General features: G+C 40.0%; 1 long non-coding RNA gene across 2 annotated transcripts; it reads right to left on the bottom strand.

The window, feature by feature from the left end:
• Nucleotides 1-2,842: 2,842 nt before the first annotated feature.
• On the bottom strand, nt 2,843-18,710 carry LOC123618233 (uncharacterized). Of its 2 annotated transcripts, none has more exons than XR_012500132.1 (3): nt 17,402-18,710; nt 5,701-9,634; nt 2,843-5,328 (listed from the first exon to the last, which is right to left on the bottom strand). It is a non-coding gene; the product is annotated as an uncharacterized LOC123618233 (long non-coding RNA). The 2 variants fall into 2 exon arrangements; XR_006726640.2 differs by having other exon boundaries at nt 2,843-9,634; nt 17,402-17,680; nt 18,024-18,702.
• Nucleotides 18,711-19,150: the final 440 nt, after the last annotated feature.

Raw genomic sequence — 19,150 nt, 5'->3', positions numbered from 1 at the left:
TAATCTGTGAAACTTATCTGTCTCCAATAAAGCAACCAAATCAATAGGCCAATATCCTCCCAGACACCCTGGAGCCTATTACTCGAACAGTCATCCAGAGAGAGATAGAGAAGGATACTGATCACTAAGATCAAGCCAAATATGACAGGAAGCCTGTGGGTACATATGCAGTTCACCTACGATGTAACACTATCAACACCACCATTCCTCTTCCTTGATAAGGACACTTCCCCTTCAAGACTTAAAAAGCATTTCGAAAGAGATAATATTTGCAAATGACACATCTGATAAAGGGCTGTTACCCAAAATATGTAAAGAACTCTTAAAGAACTCTTAAAACTCAACAATGAGAAAATAAACACCCAATTAAAAGAATGGACCAAAGACCTTAACAGAGAGCTCACCAAAGAATAGACACAAATGGCAGTTAAGCACATGAAGAGATGCTCAACATCACAGGTTATTAAGAAAATGCAAATTAAAACAACAATGAGATGAAACTACACGCCTGTTAGAGTGGCCAAAATCCAGACCACTGACAGCTCCAAATGCTGATGAGGATGTGGAGCAACAGGCACTTTCCTTCATTGCTGGTGGCAATGCAAAATGAAAAAGCCACTTTAGAAGATGATTTGGTAGTTTCTTACAAAAACAAACATACTCTAATCATATGATCCAGCATTTGCACTCCTTGGTATTTACCCAGTGGAGTTGAAAACTTAGGTTCACACATAAACCTGCACATAGAGGTTTATAGCAGCTTTCTTTGTAATTGTCAAAACTTGGAAATAATCAAGATGTCCTTCCATAGATGAACAGATAAATAAACTGTGGTGGATATATACAATGAAACATTACTCAGCACCAAAAAAGAATCAAGCCATGAAAGGACATGGAAAAACCTTAAATGCATATTACTAAGTAAAAGAAGCCAATTTGATAAGCCTACACATATGATTACAATTATATGACATTCTGGAAAAGGCAGAACTATGAAGACATTAAAAGTTCAGTGGTTTCAGGAATTGGAGTGGGGAGGTGGATGTGTATGAATAGGCAGAGCACAGAGGATTTAAGGGCTATGAAAATACTTTATATGATAGCATTATGATGAATAAATGTCATTATACATTTGTCTAAACCCATAGAGTGTACACCACCAAGAGTGAACCATAATGTAAACTATGGACTTCGAGTGAATACGATGTGTCAATGTAGATTCATCAATTGTAACAAAGTACCACTCTGGTGGGAGATGGTGATAGTTGGGGGCAGGGGGCTGTGCATGTGTGGAGGGCAGGCCATGCAAGGGAAATCTCTGTTACCTTCCCTTTAGTTTTGCTGGGAACCTAAAACTGCTTTTAAAAATCAAGTCTTAATATTTTTTTAAAAAGCCTAAGAAATAAAGCTGAAGTTGGTGCCACAGGGAGGAAAAAAGCATTTTAATTTGCTTTCACTAATAAAAAAAACAGTGAGTAAAGTATATGATCAGGCATGTTCACTGAAACATGTGTGATAGAAAAAAATACTGGCAGTAAGAAAGAGAAAGAAAAATACCATATGACATCACTTATATGTGGAATCTTAAAAAAAAAAAAAAAAAAAAAAAAGACAAATGAACTTATTTACAAAACAGAAACAGACTCGCAGACATAGAAAACAAACTTACGGTTACCAGGGTGGGGAAGGGGGTGGGAAGGGATAAATTGGGAGTTTGAGATTTGCAAATAGTGACTACTATGTATATAAAATAGATAACAAAAAAGTTTATACTGTGTAGCACAGGGAACTATATTCAATATATTGTAGTAACCTATAAAGAAAAAGAATATGAAAAGGAATATATATATGTATATGTATGACTGAAATATTATGCTGTACACCAGAAATTGACACATTGTAAACTGATCATATATATATATATATATATATAAACACTAGTAGTAATTAATCAATACGTCCATCAGTAAGGGGTACTGGTTAAATAGATTTTGGTACTCAATGAATAAATACAATTTAGCATCAAAAGAATGAGTTAGATAAATATGCTGATAAGGAAAGGGTTTCAGGACACACTATTCACATTATTAAGTTATCAAAAAAAGCCAAGTGAGCAACAGTGGGTGTACTATGATTCTTTCTGTAAGTAAAATATATATATATATTTATATTTATATTAGTATCTATATCTATTCCCTTCTAGAAGGAAGTTAAACTGCTAATGACAGGTATCTTTGCAGAAAGTGAAATGACCTGTCCTTGTTGTATTATTGTTCATATTATTATATTTTAATATCAGTGACAGTTGTATGAGCAGTAAAAATAATGGCCATATTTTGTTTCTTTTCTTTGTATTTCTCTGTATTTAAAAAAGTCTAATTTTAAATGTTACATATTTTCAAGCTGAACATAGGTAGGACAGTGGGATTTGATTTATTCTTACCCACAAGTCTTTAGGGGTAACTTAGCGGGAAGAATCCTGAACTGGTATTTGAAAAATTCCTTCTTCATCATATTTCCCAGTGTACTCTCTAATCTACAAAGTTCTCACTTAGGTAAAATAGAAAATTTTGTATTAGCCCAATAATATATAACATCACCTTAACTTGAAACACCAATATAAGTTAGGCAAAATGTTTTCTTTGGTTTGGTTTCACAGAAAATTGTATCATCAGTCCTTTCCCATTACTTTATATGTATAGATACTTCATTAAATTTGATAAATTAATTGTGTTAAAGCAAGAAATATTGTACTGTTCCTGAATATTTATCCAAGAGAAATAAAACTTAATTTTCACAGCAAAAATCCTACATACAAATGCTTATAATAACTTTATTCCTAATGACCCAACTGGAAACAATGCTAATGTCTTTAATAAGAGTTATCAATAAATGACAGTTATGGAAAAATGAGAGTGAGTGGATAAACACAGTGTGAGACTTCCCTACGATGGAATACCAAACTGCAACAAAAAGAAATCGACTTTGTAAAATGACTATCACTTAATAAAAGAAAATGTAAAAAAAAAATAAATAAATAAAAATTAAAAAAATTTAAAAAAAGAAAAAAAAGAAAAAAAAAGAAAATGTAAAAAAACTTTACACATAGAAAAAAAAAAAAGAAAAGAAATTGACTGACACGTACAACGATACAGATGAATCCAAAATGGATTTTGCTAAAGTTAAAGAAGCCAACCTCAAAAGGCTACATTCTTTCTTATTCCATTTATATGACATTCTTGAGAAAAGCAAGGGACAGAAAACAGATCAATGGTTGCCAGGGTTTAGGGGTGGGGGTGGGAATTGGGTGTCAGATCCAAAGGGACAGGAGGAAACTTTTCAGGGTTACGGAACTGAAGTAATTTTTATCATGATGGTAGTTACACAACTGTATGTATACATTTGTCAAAACTCACAACACTGTACACTAAAATGGATGAATTATATTTAATACGCATATAAATAATATCTCAATAAACCTGACATAAAACAAAAAGAAACATAGATACTGTATTATACACACATGCGTGTGCACACACACTTTGCAATCTAGGATTAGTGGGTTGTTTTTCCATTAACCTGGTTTTACATATTTGTGATTATATGGAATTTCTATGTTGTTCTTTGAAGAGTATATCACAGCACCTCGGTAAAATATGTTGAGCTTCAATGGGCCCTTTTCAATGATTTGTGTGTCTGTTTCTGAATTCTTTTACACACATATAGATCCAGAAGGAACTACAATTATTGAAACTCAAGATTGTAAGCACAATCATGATCAATAACATAGCAAGTTAGGAAGGGGCCTGAAACTGACCAGACTAGACTGGTTAACGCTCAGCTCATTATTTGTTCAGCAATGCTGATTTTTTTCTGAGTCAGTTCAGAGTTATAGATCACCATCTAGTTTGCTGAGGCACCGAAATAGTGTAATTTACTGTTGAGGAACAGGTGGCTGGTGGGTAGAGAATTGGTGCTTCAAGATGTGTCAGCAAGCTCCTTTTAAACATTGTTGCACATTTTGATTTGGACAGTGTTCTTTAAAAGTCAGAGTCCACTTCGGTCACACCTAGGTACACCGGATGTGGTTTATATTTGGTTGCTTTCCAAAGACCATTCCTCTTAGCACTTGGGCCAGGGAAGCACTGAAAGACCCTTGGAACATTTTTTTTCTTCTCAGGACCACTCTTTATACACAGTTGTTTCAATAAACACTTACCCGTTTTACGAAAGTGGTCCCTTTAACCAGCTCCATGACTGAGACCGGAATGAATTCTGGAGAACTCACTCATCTGAACCAAAGAAGGAATCTAAAATCCCAGGGTTCCATTTTGAGAAACATGGACAAAGATGTAATAGACTTTCAGGGAGGCAGGGATGGAAGAAAACATTTTTGCCATGGACTCAAAACTCTCAGAACAAAACCCTCTCTGAATAAATGTTAGAATAAGTACTTGGATTGTTTTAGATCATGTTGGAATACTTATAATCATCACATTTTAAAATAATCTGAAACTAACATTGGCTATGTCACTGAATGCCTCTGAACTTCTGTTTCCTCATCTATAAAACGGGGACAGTTGAGGCCATAATCCCTTATCTTCAGCTGCAAACTCCATAAATCTCTGAGACATGAATGGCTTTTTATAACTCATTTGGCTGCAAAAAAATCTAAGCTGGACTGAGATGAGGCTGTTTGCAGCCTTTATGTCCTTCCTGTGAATACCCATATTCCTCATTACTGAAATATTAATATGTCTGATGTTGTCCCAGACCCTACTAGGGCTATTTCATAACATACATAACTGCATTATAACCCTTGTGGAAATTCTGATAAATTCGGAAATCTAAAATATCTGGCCCTAAGGGTTTCAAATAAAGGACTGCAGACCTGTAACACTTTCAAAGATGTTGCAAAAAGCCAAATAAGGTAATAGATAAGAAAATACTGGACAGAATGGGGGCAGCACATACTTTGACCACAGACAGCCCTGGGGGTGCTCCTTTCTGGATCGCAGGGGTGGAGTCTGTCTCCTCCTGGGCTGGAAGCAGCTTCCAGCTTCTGCCTGTCTTAACAGCTTCTTTTCCTGTCCCGCATCCATGCCATTCCTCTCCCAAGAGATATCTCTTAAAGACAGCTGCCTGTGACGAAGAGCTTTTTCCCACCCTGGGGTCAGTCTGGGTACCTTTTGTTGTGCTGTATCTTGGCCAGACTCAGGCTGGTGATGAATTGCCACAGAGTGAAGAGAAATCAGACCAAGCGGGAATGAAGCCCTTGAGGTGCTTCTGAATGCTCTCCAGTCATCTTGGAGACTTCTGCAGTCGTCACTGCTCGAGGCCAAAAGACAAGTACATGTGCACTTATATGTGAAACAGCATGCCTACTTCTCTCTCTCTCTCTCTCACACACACACACACAAAAGCAACACAAGCCCCAGTCTATTCAAGTAAATTAGAGTGCCTTTCTTACATCAACTGATTCACTAGGTGCGATCAGCAAGTTCGTCACACGTCACTGGGCATATGCCCACCCACGCGACAACTTCTCTTAAATACCACGTGTGTCCTTGTAACTCGGGGTAGCTAGGACTGAAAAGTTGTAACCTTTCCTTTTACTTGTTTTTCATAACTGAAGTCTGTCAAGACATTATTCCCAATTGAAAGTTAGGTGGGGAGAGAAAGATGAAAAAGATATCTTACCAAGTAGGAAGCTACAAGCACCAGCATTTCATCTTTTCTTAGAGACAATCACCAGAAAAAGCGCTGAGCATTTGGAAATGTTCCCACTTGAGGACTGAGAATATATCCCCTGCAAATGGGAAAACTAGTAGTATTATTTACCAGTGGCTGGTATTATTATTCACCAGTTTTATCTCCCCTTTAAATGCCATGTAACAATAGGGTTTATAAGTAGAGATACAGACCATGGTTCTAGTCATAAAATGAGCTTTGTGTATAAGGATGACATGACTATTCACCATCAGTAAGACATGTTCTTCAAGACTTTGGGAGAATCGTGGAGACAAGTTGACAGGGCTCTTTCCATGAGCTACATATGACGTTCATTGTGAAAATACAGTGTCAGAGTTAAGAGGGTCAGTCTGGGATCACAGAACACATGGAGACTAACTGGTGAGGCCATAAATCACATCCGTTTCCTGGTGTTTATTGGTCCCAGTGGATCCATCTAGTCAAGGATGGTTTCTAGCCTCTCCCTCTAAAGACACTCTCTGGGCCTAAATTGGTACCATCTTCCTGAAAAGCGACTGGACGACATGGATTAATCTCAAAAAAGAGCATGTACTTCAGTCCAGTATTTTCATGACTAGGACTGTCTTGCAAGATGAGTTGTAGCTATAGACAGAGATTTATATACAAAAAGGTTTATGCCAATGTTAGGTACGAAAGCAAAAAATTAACAACCACATAAAACCAAAGCAATGAAAAATGATTACATAAATGTTTGCATATGGAATATAATGTACTCATCAAAAAGACATTCTAAATTTTAATGAAAAAATGTTCAGGGTATCAAGTTTTGTTACAAGACCTGGGTACAAACTCAATATAGAATTTAATCTCAGGTATAACTATCAGTGAGTGAGCAATCGAAAGTAATACATTAAAAATTACTAATAAAATGGTTAGAAGGAAATAGACTAAAATGCTCACAGTTGTAGGGTAGTAGGATTATGGGTGACTTTAAAATGTAAAACTTCATTCTTTATAGGTTTCTACAAATTTCTACTGTGAATAGATTATTTTTATATTGAGAGAAAAGCTGTAAACATGATTTTTTAAAACAAAATAGTCTAAAATACTCATGGAAATTTTACAATGTTTTACAATAGGAATATTCCAAACCACTTTTTGGGGGGGGTGGTTAATTTTATTTTATTGAGTTACATTCAGTTTACAATGTTGTGTCAATTTCCAGTGTAGAGTACAATTTTTCAGTCATACATGAACATACATGTATTCATTGTCACATTCTTTTTCACCGTGAGCTACCACAAGATCTTGTATACATTTCCCTGTGCTACACGGTATAATCTTGTTTATCTATTCTATATATACCTGTCAGTATCTACAAATTTCAAACTCCCAGTCTGTCCCTTTCCGCCCCCTCCCCCCAGACCACTTTTAAAATATTCCACACCACTTTTAAAAAGTCAAACACGTGAATAGTAACTAAAAGTAAACAGTGTAATTACAGTATAACAATATTCAGAAGCCAGTAAGAGGGACTGTTTCTCTCACTGAGGTCAAATCAAAAACTGACCAGGTTAAACGGAAATCTGCCATGAAGTCTGCTGAGTATGCTGGTGGGGGCCAAAGGGAGAAGATTGTTGAGTTATTAAAGTCAATATTCTCAGTGGCATCTTTTCTGGATAAAAAGAAAATTTTTCTTAGCAAAGAGAAAAGAAACCTGCGGGAGTTTCAGAAAAATCTCACCACTAGGGAGCTAAGCCCCGTTGGTAGACTAGCCCGTTGCCTAGCAACCTAACAAGGGTTTCATAAAGGCGGCATTTAAGTCCACAGGTCATGTCAGCAAACACAAACGTGAACTGGACATTTTCTGCTACTTCTTAAAACAAATCTTCAAGGACCTGCCCAGTCATCCTTCTTTAGAATGAAAACTTCTAAAGTTACTGCCTGGTTGGAAGCTAGCCGTTTTGGTCTTTGTTTTACATTCTATTAGGGTTTCACAAATTTGCTTGTTCATAAGGATTAGACAAGGAGTATTTGTGACATATATGGGTTTCCCTAGAGATTATGATTCAGCAGATCTGTTTTGGGGCCAAGGAACCCATAATTTTAACAAGGGCCCTAGATGAGTACAATATTTGTGAAATATTATAAACATTCATTTCCTTTTGAGCACTTCTTGCTAGTTCTAATTACATGCTGTCCTTCTCTGTTTGATCATTGTTTAGCATGTACCTCTTGCCATAAACAGCAAGTTCCGGGAGAGCAGAAATGGTATCTGTTCATTCCTGCACCTCCAAGCACCAGTAGGTTATCTGGCACATACGATTAGGAGCTGAGTAGCTATTGCTTGAATCAATCCATCGATGAATCAAAATTTCTTTTGTTCTACCTAATAAGAGCCCACTTTAAGTCTGGATCATCTTCAAGCTTGTAGGAAAAGTCCTGCCTCTGGAAAGCACAATGCGAAAGTAGAATGTGTTACACGTTGGCAGGGAGGGAATTTTTGGTACCTGCAGGAGAGTGCCCAAGCGAAACTGGAAAAAAAGTATTGCAAAAGAGGAAATGCTGACTGCCAGGCACATTAAGACATCAAATTCATAGAGAAAACATATACCATATCTGCCCATATCTGCCTATCTATCTAGCTAATACCTATTACTTAAGCAAGCATATTGCATGCTGGCCTGATATGGAAATAAAAACTACAAGACTTCAGGGGGGAGGAGGGTGGGAAGGGACAGACTGGGAGTTCGAAATTTGTAGATACTGACAATTTATACTGTATAGCACAGGGAAATGTATAAAAGATCTTATGGTAGCTCATGGTAAAAAAAAGTATGTGACAACGAATATATGTATGTTCAAGTGTAACTGAAGAATTGTGCTCTACACTGGAAATTGACACACATTGTAAACTGACTATAACGCAATCAAGTAAAATTTTAAAAAATAAATAAAAGGTAAAAAAAAAAAAAAAAAAAGACTTAACTTCCTTGCTCCTTTCAGGCCACTCAGGGGTGGGGGGAAGTGATTGCCAAGCAGGTCAAGGGCCAGTATAACTGAATAGGGGGTTCCACTTTCTACTAATATTTAGACTCATCAAGAACTATATAGGTGAAGAATGTTCTAGAAATCCCTCCCCAAAAAATTATTCTCTAGTTTTGAAAAGATTACAGGTGGCTACTGAATATTGGTTGAAATATGGCCTTTGTATAGTTACATAAAATATACACCAGGCTACCACAAAAGTAGAATAAACCATTGCATACGTAGGCACTGAACGGGTGTTTATAAACTGCTCAGGACAGAACTAATTCTGGAGAGTGAGATACACAGAGTTCTCCAGCTATAGCCTATCTCCTTGACCACCCACCAGCCCCAGCTGCACTGCCCACAGAGATGGCATCTCAGCCCTCACTCTGAGCCATCGCCACACCTAGAGAAGCCTGTTACTACTGTGACCTGGGCTTCAGATGACTGAGGTCCCCACTGCTCCCTACTCTTGTCTCCTGGCTAAGCCTTCACCAGCCATTCACACTCAAAAAGGTTTGTGTTGAGGCGAAAGGGGGGTCAGCAGAAGAATTGCCCATGGGCCCAATCTGACCAGCCACCTGTTTCTATAAATAAAGTTTTATTGGAACTTAGCCCCACCCATTCACCTATAGATGGTCTAAGGGTGATTTTAGCATTACAACAATAGACTTGGGTAGTTGGGACAGAGATCATCTGACCCGCAAAGCCTTAAAGACGTACTGACCAGCTCATTAGAGAAAAAGTTTGCCTCCCCACAGCCTGGAGGCATAGGGCCAGATCACAGTCATGCTGATGAAAAAAATTCTTACGTGGCGTTCACCATTCACCAGGCAGTAGTCTAAGGTCTTTGTGTGTGTTACTTCATTTAGTCCTCGCCATTTAGTCCATCCTATGAGGAAATGAAGGCACACACAGGTTAAGATAACACAGCTAACAAGGGCCAGCCTAGACAGGAGACTAATTGTGAAATAAATAGTGTATCACAGGGCTCCAAAGATGATGAGCAAAATCATAATTTGGAAACTCTAGTAAAGCAGCAAACAAACAGGGATGGAGATTGTAAGAACCCTGCTGTCATGGAAGCAGATCGTTTCTAATAACCACATTTTGATCAGCTACAGGGTCCTTTTGTGTATGGGATTTGATTAAAAAGTAATGTTTCAGAAAATAAAGTAAGAGGGAGGGTATAGCTCAGTGGTAGAGTGCCTGCTTAGCATGCACGAGGTCCTGGGTTCAATCTCCAGTACTTCCATTAAAATAAATAAGTAAAACAAATAAACAAGCCAAAAAGAAAAAAAAAAAAGAAAGAAAGAAAGAAAGAAAAAAAAAGAAAAGAAAAGAGGAAAATAGAAATTACCCCCAAAAATGCTTTCTTAAAGCAACTATTTACATTTAAAGTGTAATTTATGCTTCAAGGTAGTCACCTTGGGATACTCTTCATTTATTAAAAGTTCAAAATGGTTTTGAAACTTACACTTGGAAATTATCTTCAGAACTAGTTTACGCACATAGGAAACTCAATTTTTTAAATTTATGGTTCCATAGTTATAAAGTTTATTTTAGTCCCAGTGATATTATTGACATTCCTTGGTTTTATGGCTCACTTTCTGCAGCAGATATGACCCCCAGAGATTTTTGGCTTCTTTACACAAATAAATCCACCCAAAAGCAGTTCTAAGGATAAAGGTTTTCCATAGCCTGATCGGAATAGTTCACTGCTATACACCAGAACCTGGCAGAGTAAGGGCTCAAAATATATTTACTGACAAAATGGTGACTTTCTTAAAAAGAAGTTCCAAAAATGTTACAGGAAATTACAATTATTAGAAAATCCATCAAGGTGGCGTCAACCGAAATAAAATGCACAACCTAAAAGTTGAGAGTTACGTTTTATTCGGAGGACTTTCTGAGGACTCAGCCCAGGATGACATCCTCTCAGATCACTCTGAGGGGTTGTTCCAAAGAGGCCAGGTAGAAGCCAGGATATACAGGAGTTTTCACAACAAAGACCAGGTAGTCACAACATCAAAAGATGACTGTTAATTAAAGAAAACCAGATATCTCAAGTTAAGGAATTTAGTGCTTTTCTATGTGTGGGAAGGTGCAAAGGTCTGGGCTCGTTGAAATCATTCCTTTGATCTGCACCCAGCTGTCTAGGGCCAGTGTCCTGTTCCTCCACATCCTGAGTCCCCTCAGGGTGCACCGCTAGGGGTGGCTGCAGAGGCCAGGCTTCCTGCTTGTCTGCATCTTGAGTTCCCTCTGCTCACCGTGAGGGGTGGAGGTAGGGGCAGATGACTTGATTGCCACAGCATCCTTTCTCTACTGATACAGTTGGCAAAATTTTTCATTCACAGTTGCTTTTTTGCTTCTTTTGAGGGAAGAGATAATTAGGTTTATTTATTTATTACATTAATGGAGATACTGGGGATTGAACCCAGGACCTCAAGCATGCTAAGCATGAGCTATACCCTCCCCACCCCCCCACTGTGGTTGCTTTAAAGAGACATGCATTTAGTTCATCAAATTTCTTTGATTCATCTATTAACTAATACTCATTGAGAGCCAGGGATAGCTACGTAATTTGTGAGACCCAGTGCAAAATGAAAATGCAGGGCCTCTTGTTCCAAAATCAGGGAAAAAGTCTGTTTTATTTCTTCTGTGGTCTCCTTCTCAACCTGTCGTTGTGTGTTTTGTTTTTTTTTTAATTGAAGTATAGTCAGCTACAATGTGTCAATTTCTGGTGTCCAGCATCATGTCCCCGTCATGCATATACATACATATATTCATTTTCATATTCTTTTTCATTAAAGGTTATTACAAGATACTGAATAGAGTTCCCTTTGCTATACAGAAGAAATCTGTTTTTTTAAATCTATTTTTATATATAGTGGTTAACATTTGCAAATCTCAAACTCCCAAATTTATCCCTTCCCACCCCCTTTCCCCCAGTAACCATAAGATTGTTTACTATGTCTGCAAGTCTGTTTCTGTTTTATAGATGAGTTCATTAGTGTCCTCTTTTTTCTTTCTTTTTTTTTTTTTTTTTTTTGATTCCTCATATGAGTGATACCATATGGTATTTTTCTTTCTCTTTCTGGCTTACTTTACTTAGAATGATGATCTCCAGGTCTATCCATGTTGCTGCAAATGGCATTATTTTATTCTTTTTTAATTGCTGAATAGTATTCCATTGTATAAATATACCACAGCTTCTTTATCCAGTCATCTGTCGATGGACATTTAGGTTGCTTCTGTGTCTTGGCTGTTTTATTGTCATTGTGTTTTTTTATTTGCTGCTCAGCATTGTGCTCCCTTGGACACATGGGCACTTGCAGAGAGAGTGCAGATCCTCACGGGCACTGCAAATTCTGTGCGAGACTCCACATGTGGGCACTAGAACCCACTCAAACCCTCCCTGCTCCTGCACCAAAATGGGGGTGGTGGAGTTGAAGGGTGAGGGAGGGGGGCCGTGGTCATGGGGTGGAGGTGGAGGAGCCTCCCAGGGACCAGGTGGGACCAGATGGGAGCCTAGGCTCCACGTGCCAGGGGCATGCTCCATTGTTCCACTGGACTTCACTCACGAAACAGAAATCCAAAGACAAATGATCTAGAAGTTCAAGACAGCAGTGGACGAGCATTAAACTCCAAATGCACAGCTCCCTCCCAAGTGCTCGTGAAGCCGGCCCTACTGAGAACCCACTGTGTGCTAAGCGGTGAGTATATTATGTGAACAAGACAAAGCCAGGGCCTGTCCTGTGAACCTTTCTATCTAACAGGGAGAGCAGACAAGGAAAGAGGAATCACCGTGCAGCATATAAGAGCTTGGACATGAGGACAGGCTGAGCCTGGTAGCTTCAGTCCTGGGGTCAAGAAGAAGGAGTCCCAAACACAGAGACCGCTAAGTGAGACCTCACGCAGAAGGTGGGTAAAACCAGAGGAAGAGTGTAGTCAGAGGAAACAGCCCAAGAAGAACTGGGGGTGGAGGACATGGGTCATTCCTGGACCCAAAGAGGCTGGCGAGAGTAGGAACACACACTTCAGGGCTGGCATTTTCTGAAGGCAGTGGGAGCCATTTGGAGGAATTTAAGACCAAGAATGACTTGAGCAGACCTGTGTTATATAAAATCACTCAAGTTGCAAGGCGAAGAAGAGAAGTTCCAAAGGGTGGGAAGCCTGGGAGGGAGAGAGGATCAAAGGAAAGACAGTGGATCGGGATTTGAGACGGTGTGCAAGGCACTAGGTAATTAGAGGGGACTTGCTCTTGGGTAAGAAAGACCTTGGATCCCAAAGGCTGAAGCATGTAGAATTCATTTTAATATTTATCTGGTAAATGGGGAGCAGAGGTGTCAAGACAGAACAGGCTGAAGCCTGCACCGAGCGTGCTTCTTTGGGAAGCTTGGACGAGATTAGATGCAAACTCTTGCCACCCGTTGTTCTGAAATCATTACACAGCAGTGGGACCTGAGACTGGTTCTGAAGCTTGTTACCAGCACTCAGTTCCACACCCTTCCTTACAAAAGAACTCACTCTGCAAGCAAACATAACAACCCTGAGAGAATATTGTCTGAGCAATTCCATAAATGGAATTTACTAGAGGTAAACTATGAAGACACAGTTCATTCCCTTTATAAACATGGGATCTGTGCCCACGTTTCACCTTCAGGGCTGGGCACACGGAATAGCATGGTGGAGGCAACGCTGGGCAGGTGGCTCCTAGCACGTTCAGTTTGCCCGACAACTTTCTGAGGACAGGAAGTGTCTACTGTATTTTAAGAATCCCTAGCTTGCCTGTCAGGTGCAGTAACAGCGATTGACAGTTTCAAAAGTAATTTTGCAGTCACGAATCTGATTCGCTGAGCCGTACTGGATACCAGAGCTGGTCAGAGGAGCTGGTTGGATACACACAATTGTGGACATTTGTACACACTTAGAGCTTAGAAAACAGCTCTCACGGTCTCCCTTCTGATCTTAAGAAGGTTATCGTTTAAGTTGGGAAAGCCGCAGGAGACCACTGAGGGCAGAATGTTTAAAAACTGCCAAATAATGTGGCATGAAATAGAAGGGTAATACGATTTACTGGGAGAAGGGCTATCACCATGAACTTTCTCATGGGATAGCAGAGCCCTGCTTCACTTCATGCTGGATTATAATTAATTGCTTTCATGCCTTTTGTGTTGACCATCTCCCTCTCAGCACTCTGTACATAAAAGTGCATGAAGATTCGTTAAATAAATGAATGAATGAAACCTCTTCGTCTCTGGTAATACGATCCTGGCTGGTTTTTTACAGATTAAATTTGTAGGGGGATTTTCTTAGTGAAGACATAAGAGGACGTTCAGGGTCCAGACATTTCTTGTTCATTCTTTATGGCATGTGTTGGGATCACCCTGCAGCTCTGTGTGGGAGGAGACCCTGACCATACAGAGTGAAGGGTGATCCCAACCACACAGCAGTCATCTGAGTCAAGGATATCAAACCAGCCCTTCAGGAAGTGAGCAGGTTAATAGTTCTTTCCTCAGATATGAGATAAACAGAAGACATTTAGTTAAAGAATGAAAACACTGTAGATTCTTAGATTCCCTAAGTGGTACCAATAATTGATGCCCTGTGATAAAAATAAAGGAGGACATGGGAAATCTTCTTTCCCAATGCACTGCCTCCTCTTTCGTGCTTTATGTCCAAGGTGACGTTAAAATCAGCCAAAGAACTCCTCTCTTTTCTTTCCCCTTTTGTTGGGTGGGAAATACCAGCTGGAGATTTGTGGGCCAGTGAGTAATACCTTTGGCACAGGACCAAGGTAACTGCCACCTGAAAACTTTCCACTCTGCTCTGATTCTCCGGCTCAGGAGTCTTAGGGCCCAGATGGATGCCTGGAGGAAACTGGCCACGTGAGCTCTCATTTACGGGGCTTTTCCTACAGCAGCGAGTGCCTGGGTGGCCACTATCAACCCTCCACTTCCCCGGTGCCTAACCCACACCCGAATGTGTGATCTCACGGTGGTCTCATCGTGTTTCTCAGCCTAGCACTGGATCTTTCTCCCTCTGGCCACACGCTGGCATGTTCTCGGGGGTGGAAACCAACTTTTAACATCATAACAAGAAAAATACAGGGGTAGCAGTGGGGGTAGGGGAGGGTATAGCTCAGTGGTAGAGTGAATGCCTAGCATGCCTGAGGTCCTGGGTTCAATCCCCAGTACCTCCATTAAGCAAATAGATGAATAAACCTAATTACCTCCTCTGCGCAGAAAGATTGAATAAATAAATAAAAATTTTAAAAATTAAAAAGAAAAGAAAAGAAAAATACAGTGAGGCTCATGAGTGTAGCAGAGGCCGCCTTGACAGGTCCCTGCATGCACCCCTCAGGCTTGATCTGCAGGCTTCCAACTGTCAGTTTCTGCCTCTCTGTCCCCCGAGGCCATTTCCTTAAGCCCAGGGAGACTGCCGCCCCTGCGCACAAAGCAGATCTGAAGCTGAGAGAACCAGGACTTGAAATTGAGAGAAATTGAGCAGCTGTTCAGAGACACAACAGCCCTGTGGACTGTTCCCCCAGCTTCCTGGCCCCTCCGTCCAGATCATTCTAAAGCGTGTTTTGCATGTCCCAGTGGGGTGGAGCTCCAGACACACCTGTGACTGGCCGCCTTCTCCATCTCTGTATCATTCCCCACCTTCATTTCCTGGAACTCCCCACTAAACCACTAGTCCTTGAATCTTTGTCTCCGGTCAGCTTCCAGGAAATCCAAACCAAGATGACTCCTCCCCAAACGCGTATAATGATTCCAAAGCCAGATGTACACAATGTAAAATCACCCCCCAGGATGATTAAAAGTTGACCATTCATGGATAACCAAGACTCAGGTGTGCTAAATTTAAATTCCTTCACTTACAGCATCAATATTCATCACTGCGTTTCTTCGTGCTCTGAAAGTGGTCTGATGACTGAATGAGCCCTGCTGGTAAATGGTTTAACAGAATGCATGTCCAGTCATTTTTAACGTGCCTTTGAAGGTTATGGCCTGAGCCTCTGAATCACAATTCACAGGTGTTTTCCTAAACTCTCATTCTGATGTACCAAGTGACCTTGGCCATTTTACTGCCTGTATTCAACTGGAATGTGCTATGCTGTGAAATCACAGTTAGATGGTACACATAAATTTTATGTTTTAGATTCATTTACTTTTCTCTAATCTTTATTTCCCCTTTTCCCCAAATACCGATTTATTATTTTCCTTCTCCCTGTTTACCCACATTCCTCCATCTGTTTCTTTCTATCTTGTCATTGTTCTTTTTATGACAAAATGATACAGTCTCACATGTATGCTTACAGTGGATGCTATGTGCCCAACAGGTCCCTCTTGGATCAAGGAACTCACTCCCCTCGCTGAGGGGGATATTGGCCACTGACGGCTCACAGCTCAGCTCCTCTTTGGAAATTCTCCTCTGCTGAAGAAAGCTACCTTGCCCAAGATTATACTCCTCCCTGGGGACAGCAGCATCCCAGGAGGCCCAGAAGCTTTGTCTTGGTTTGGACCAGCTCTGAAGGACAGACCGACCTGGTTCCCAAGCTCAGAACCCATTTTCCAGGAATCTGACCTATGACACTTTCAAACAAAATTGGAAGACCCAGAGGGATAAAAATGCATTCGTTTAGATTTACTATCATCTGGGCATGCGGCCTAGTATATATAAGATGATGTCACAAAAACTTGGAAGGTGCCAGGATATACTTGTATATTCTACTACTAAAAATGAATGGAAAAATAAAGTGCATAGATGTGGTTGAACCACCAGAGACAAGTGTAGCAGTACCTGATAGGTAGGAGTTCAACAAATATTTCCTGCCTTTTTCATTCTGCTTTCTTACAATAAAATATGGGGTACATTTGTTTCATAACTCAATTCTTCAAAGATTGTGTATCTTTCAATTGAAAATATTGTGCTTTTAATAAAAAATGTTCACAGTGTCATCTATATCCAGGTGAATAAAATAAAACACGTGCTCTCCTTAACTGCAGAAATTGTCAGGCTGATCTCATCAAGGAGGTACTGTAGATCAGTGTCCTTACCTGAACTCCCTAAGTAACTATCCATTACCACATTTTACAAAATCAAAATCCCCAAGAATCATCAAGAAAAAAAGACTTGAGGGGAGGGTATAGCTCAGAGGTAGAGTGTGTGCTTAGCATGCATGAGGTCCTGGGTTCAATCCTCAGTACCTCTATTAAAATAAATAAATAAATAAATAAATAAATAAATAAATAAATAAATAAATAAATAAATAAATAAATAAATAAATAAATAAACCTAATTACCTCCCCCACCAAGAAATAACTTCTAAAAAGTAGAAAAAAATAAGACTATAAATAAGATGGCTCACACCGTCTAGCTGGCTGTCCACGCTACACGTGTATCACATCTACTTTTTTGACAGTTGAAAAGGTCGAGGGAATGTATGTGCATTTTGTTGAATGAGAATTTAAAAACTTAACATACCTGGGGAAAGTATAGCTGAGGCGTTGAGTGCGTGCCTAACATGCATAAGCTCTTGGGTTCGATCCCCAGTACCTCCATTAAAGATTTAAAAAACAAAACAAAACAGCACCTAATTACCTTCCCCCTTAAAAAACAAACAAACAAACAAAAAACCAAACTTACATACCTGAAATTAACCCACCGGCCTCCCTAAGGAGCCGCGGTGTCTTCTCCCCATCCTGGCGGAGGAAATAAACCTCATCTCGCTGAGAGCGCCCGTTAATCTCCGCACATCCTTCGCCAAGCTGCCGTCTCACCCTCACTGTCATCCTCGGTGAATTCGTGATCATCTTTCCTGGTGACTTTTTCCAAACCCAGTCTTCCTCCGTGGACGTTTGGGGGTGGGGGCGGAGGTGACAAGATTAGAAGAAGAGCCCTCGTGACCAACAAATTAATCAATTAAAACCTAAAAAGAGGAAGGGAGCCGATGAGAAACGAAAAATGAGAAGGGAAAGGAAGAAAAGGCGGAAGGATTACGTCTCTGCAATGTTCCCTGTGGGTTTCATGAAGACACGTCTGTTGGGGCCGCCCCCGTTCATGGCCAGCGACTCAAATGCCTTAGAAGTCAGGGTCATGCTAGCAGCTGTATCAAAGAGACCTCAGAATATAAAATACTCAAGCCGAATAAAAGTTTGTCTCTTGCTTATGTGCGTTGTTTCCGGGCGATGGGTGGCTCTCCTGCATCTCAGGTCCGTTTGTATTACGTTATGTTTAATCACGTAGCGCCCCTTCCCTGAGGTCTCACTTACATCCGCATCTAATCAGCAAAGGAAGAAATAGAGCAGGGAGGAGATGGAGCTATTGCTTAAAAGGCTTGGCTCAGAAATGGCACCAACCACTTCTGCAAACGTTCCACTGGTTTTAATTCAGCCTCATGGCCACAGTAAATTGCCAGGGAGCCCGGGAGATGTGGTCTAGCTTTGTGCCCAGGAGGAAGAGGAAACTCATTCCTGCTGAACAGCTGACAGACCCGGACACAGAGCCTTTGTGAGGCTTAAGGAAGACAAGCAAATATCAAGCTTCTCCAAGCATGGAGATCTTAAAGGAGCCAGCCAGCTGACCACTAGAACAAGTCAGTGGAAATCCAGTTTCTCAGCCCTCCGTAGAGTGCCAAAAACTTAATATTTAAAAATACTATAACTCAATAAAAAAGTTTAAAAAAAAAAAGAAATGTGAAATAAAATATGAAAATGAATATATGTATGTATATGCATGACTGGGACATTGTGCTGTACACCAGAGATTGACACATTGTAATTGACTGTACTTCAGTTAAAAAGAAAGAACTGTGAAGTAAAATCTAGTATCTAGAAACCGAAAAAAAAAATAGTTGTAATCTTAGACGGGAGGGTGTAGCTCAGTGGCAGAGCACGTGCCCAACATGCACAAGGTCCTGGGTTCAATCCTCAATGCCTCCACTAAAAATAAACAAATAAACCTAATTAACCCTCAAGTTAAAAAAGAATTAATAAAGGGGGGGAAAAAAAAAAAAACTAGGCCAACAAATAATTCTAATCTTTCAATAATAGTTGTACCAATACACCAAAGGGGTCCCTGGAGTAAAGCAGTTTGTCTCTCCAAGATGGGATAACTGAAGAATTAAGTCAGTCTTTCCCCACCCTCCCTGCTAATGAAATAGTCACACTGTTTGGGAAGTTTTCTGAGATCATTATCGGATGCCTCACCACTCTGACACCACTCCTCTGGGCACTAGAATTTCAATCACGAAGTCCTGTGAAACTTACCCAAGTTTGTTTTCTTAACAGTTTGTCAACAAACAGAATAAGCTCATTGCATCAAGTGACAGTTCAGGAAACAAAAAATCATTTCTTTTGACCTATTCACACAAGGAAACCGTGACCCTTTCATTGCAACA

The sequence above is a fragment of the Camelus bactrianus genome, chromosome 17 (genome assembly GCF_048773025.1).
Source record: "Camelus bactrianus isolate YW-2024 breed Bactrian camel chromosome 17, ASM4877302v1, whole genome shotgun sequence".
In the NCBI taxonomy this organism is placed as follows: Eukaryota; Metazoa; Chordata; class Mammalia; order Artiodactyla; family Camelidae; genus Camelus; species Camelus bactrianus.
Note: the sequence above shows the minus strand (reverse complement) of the source record. Positions and strands in the feature narration are given on the sequence as shown.